This window comes from Penaeus monodon, chromosome 11, assembly GCF_015228065.2.
Source record: "Penaeus monodon isolate SGIC_2016 chromosome 11, NSTDA_Pmon_1, whole genome shotgun sequence".
Lineage (NCBI taxonomy): Eukaryota > Metazoa > Arthropoda > Malacostraca > Decapoda > Penaeidae > Penaeus > Penaeus monodon.
The window spans coordinates 31,491,665-31,496,664 of NC_051396.1; positions in this window are offsets into that span (position 1 = coordinate 31,491,665).

Genomic DNA, 5,000 nt, shown 5'->3' on the forward strand with positions numbered 1-5,000 from the left:
AAATAAAACATAAAATCAAAGCTGAAAGAAATAGCGCTTTTAAAAATATCTGATATGATTTTTTTTGTCTCATTTTCAGGTCTTCTCTGAACGCGAAGTACTTCCTATATATTTATGTCTAACGCACTAAGTTCAGACAAGTAAACTCTACAATATATATATATATATATATATATATATATGTGTGTGTGTGTGTGTGTGTGTGTGTGTGTGTGTGTGTGTGTGTGTGTGTGTGTGTGTGTGTGTGTGTGTGTGTGTGTGTGTGTGTGTGTGTGTGTGTGTGTGTGTGTGTGTGTGTGTGTGTGTGTGTGTGTGTGTGTGCGTGCGTGCGTGCGTGCGTGCGTGCGTGTGTGTGTGTAAGTGTGTGTACGTACGGATGCGCACATGGGCGTTATAACAAGTGAGAACAAATAAAAAAGATGATAATCAGATGACATATAAAAGAAATTGAAACTGTCTTCCTAACGCGTCCTTCCACAGCAGCGTCATATCTCGTCTCCTGATTCCGCGAATTCCTGACCTTTGTAAGCTGAGGCTCCGCTGCGCAATATCCGAAGCAAGAAATTTTACCGGAAATTGCTCAACAGGCAGTTCCGGCTCTTGGGTAGAAAGTTTTCTCTACTTTATCCATTTTTTCCGAATGCATTTATGCTAATGTGCGCGAAGTTGCGGGAGGCACTTATTCTTCAGAAGTTTTGTGAATTCACAAACAACGCCATTAACAAAAGGCATATCGACACAATGAAAACTCCGGGTTTGAAATAGATAAAGGTTGAACTTTAGCACGTTCTTATTTTTCTCCTAACTGGATTACGTGGAATATACTAAACGAAAAAGTATCGACCGTGAACTTAAACATGAATTCCATTTTCGACACGTCTCTCTCTCTCTCTCTCTCTCTCTCTCTCTCTCTCTCTCTCTCTCTCTCTCTCTCTCTCTCTCTCTCTCTCTCTCTCTCTCTCTCTTAATACAAGGAAAATTTTTAAATTATTCACATTCTCATGTCATCATACAAAACCTAGATAAGTTTGGACCAAGTCTGGATCCTTATATAAAGGCCTCTTTAGTGATTAGATGTCCGAGATTTGATGTGAAATGACTTGTGACTTGTAGCTTCTTTGTGATCGAAGAAATGAAGTTTTATTTTCTTTTTCCAATTCTTATCACTGAGAAAAAAGCTAAACTAGAACGATCGCAAACATGAAAGTTTCGTTGACCTAATTCCAAAATTCATTATCTGTATTTAAATCCATCACTTTTGACTCCCTAATTATCGCAACTCATTTACGTGTCCTGACTCCAAACGGCCTACTTTAGAACCTAATCTGAACCTAGCCTGATATCCAAGGCTACCTGGTACAGTAGGGCTACTGTGACTACGCTTCCGTACGTTGCTTCTCTCCCCGGACTGCGGGATTCCAAGTGGCCAGTGCGCATTTAATCTCCATCGTCATCAGCAGCAGTACTGCAACTTATAATTGTTAAAGGAAGCGACTCATGGTTTGTTGCACGAGTTAGTTATTAAACACTTGGATTCATACTGATCACACTGTATGGGATAGAGGCTCAGAGGATGACGTAATAACTGCTTGGTTAACGAAGGAATGAATTCCCGTTGCAGTACAATTAACATTATCGTGATCACCATTACAACCACGGCCGCATACCTAATACAACAATGATGAAATTCGTTAGAGGGTAATGCTTAAGTTTCCTTGTCAACGTTCTAAAAACTTTTTGGGAGAAGGGCAAGGTCACTTGCAGATTTTTTTCGTTACTTTTATTTTCTTATCGATGGATTTCTTGAACTGATAGCAGCATGTTCAAGTCCTGGCCAGAGAGCGGAATTATATGAAATTCCGGGAAAAATGGCATTGATGAAATATCATGACAGGGAATGGCACTGATGAAATACCATGAAAGAAAAACGACATGAATGAAATGTTTTGACAGATTAATGTAAAATAAAGAGACAATTTTTTCGTGAATAAAAGGTTACAGGATGAAAACGATCGCTCAGAAAAAAAAATCTTTACATCAAATACTTCCGAATTTTTGAATGAGATGGAAACGACATTCATTCATTATATTCAATTTGCAGACTGGAAGCAGTACATACCTACGAGTCAATGTATTGAAGACTTAGCCGGCAGTTGGTAGAGCGGACACCGGCACAGTAACGACTGATGAAAATCAATTATTCGTTTACATTTTGGAATCCATAAAATATATTCAATATCATGTACCCAACAGAAAAGTAAATACAGTATGAACCTCACATGTATTACGACCACTGAAACCATCCCGATGTATTTACCATCAAATTGCACCAAATCAGTATTTCATATGATAGTTTCTACACACACGCACTCACGTACGCACACACACACATACACGCACAAGCACACGCACACGCACACGCACTCGCACACACACACACAGATACACACACACACACACACACACACACACACACATGCGCTCGCACGGTGTATGTCTATGTGTATGTGTTCAAATTAATTACATAATCACTGGAGTTCGCTTTAGCTCTTCTTGATTAATGTCAAAGTTAAGCCAAAGGATCGTGACCTCAACGCACGATTATCCAGACAGATTAGCCTTAATTACGTAAGTCATTTAGACATTTTCATTATCGTATGTCTTTTGATGCCTCCTACATGCAAGCGCTACACTCACGCTTGTTGCCTCAATTCTAGCGCATAAATCGGGCATGCATTCATATTCATGCACTGTACACATGCACAAACACGGACGGACGTCTAAGCTGTTATCATGCATATGCAAATTTGATTTATCGTACCAGTATCTATCTACCTTTCTAGACATTGGTATGTCTGTAAAGCTGATGTATGCTTGAGCATACAGACTAACACACACAGAGATGCAAACAAACACTCGCGCGCACGCACGCACGCACGCACGCACGCACGCACGCACGCACGCACACACACACACACACACACACACACACACACACACACACACACACACACACACACACACACATTTTTATATGTATTCATCAATGCTCGTGTTTGTTTGTACAAAATGGGCTATTGCATTGGCCTTGATGTTACACAACAAAAATGTTTCCCATCTACAGCAAACAGAATCATGGGTCCCTAAAAAACAAAACAAAAAAAACTTACATGTATAAACTATACATAATAGCGATATGTTAATATGTTCATATCATTAATAACATGGAACTTAAAGTAAATGAAATCAATTGAGCTGTTTTGTAATCTGAACGTGAAATTTCGATGATAGTAATTACATGCAAATCAGCCGACCATGAGATATATTGCCTTTGCAATTATGGTTCAGCGTTCAATTTGCACAGACATAAATTTTCTGGCCATATCCCGATGGCCATAACCTACATATGTAACTCAACGATTGAGTGTTTTTGTTATAGTTTTCGAAAGTCAATGGTAAAATTAAAAAGCTCTCTGGAATTAACCGATGCCGATACATTAAAACATCAATTGAAAAAAGAGAATTGGCGATATTTTTATACAACGTATATATATATATGTATATATATATACATATATATATATATATATATATATATATATATATATATATAAGAGAGATAAATTAACTTTCCGCTTGTTTATTCTCAGGGGACGTTTTCCGATCTAACATAATATAGGGATTTCATGTTTTTTTTTTCTTCTAATGAGTTATAAATGTTCTCTGTGTATAGGCCTGGCAAGGAGAATGGATTCTAGATTGGCATTTTCACTTGGGGGGGGGGGGGGGGGGGCTGATGCAGCTTGGTCCAACTTCACTACTCTCGGGTAAATGTGAATAGAATTGCTATTCAAAATTATGAAATGGCTCCAATATATATATATATATATGTATATATATACATATATATATATATATAATATATATATATATATATATATATATATATATATATGTATGTATATATATTTAAATATTTAAACGGATTTTTATTACTACTTTATCACATACAGCTTATGAATAAAACTGCCTTGGTGAAAAGTTTTCGCAGGGAGGAAAGCTACAAAAAGCGAAAATATTTTTCAAGTTTTCGTCTTTGCTAACTTCTTCGGGGTGATGGACATGACGGGGCAAGCGTCGAAGGCGAGGACAGCAATGCCCTGTTTAGTCTCAGGAACAACTGGCAGTCACGCTTGGCTCTGGTGCATAGTTACCACCATTACTGCAAATCCTGCGAATGGCGATGGTAACTTATTTGTCAACAATAAGAACGTCTATACTTTAGTTAAATTTTGCCAATCTTTTACAAGTAATTATTAATTACTAACTCCAATTAACGCCGAAGTCATGGCTCTAGTGTCGCATTCTTTTAAATTGAGGTAATGGTGGTAACCTTGTACTCCAGTGCAAGATTACTTCGCTAGAAAAGTAGTCACGAATGCATCAAATTTCAAGTAAAACAATAGAAGAATCTTGTATTTAAATTTAGAAAATACAAAACAGTACTTAAACATAACCAGTAAGGGTCAACTGATTAAAACGAAAAAGACGCGTGGCAATCGGAACGCTCCAGAATCTGCGATGATTTTTTTTCCTGAGGTTAAAGCGGTATGCAAAGGCCTGAGGTGCATTTTGTCAATTAATATACATTTTTCACTATTATCGTGATATTTTCCCATCAACCTGTGGAACAATTGATGACGAACGCTATAAACTAATGATTTTTTTTTTTTTTTTTTTTTTTTTTAACGGTAGGTTCATGTTTGAGCCGCCGTGGTCACAGCATGATACTCAATTGTAGGTTTCATGCTGTGATGCTCTTGGAGTGAGTACGTGGTAGGGTCCCCAGTTTCTTTCCACGGAGAGTGCCGGTGTTACCTTTTAGGTAATCATTCTCTCTATTTATCCGGGCTTGGGACCAGCACTGACTTGGGCTGGCTTGGCCACCCAGTGGCTAGGTAGGCAATCGGGGTGAAGTTCCTTGCGCCGGCCGGTGACTC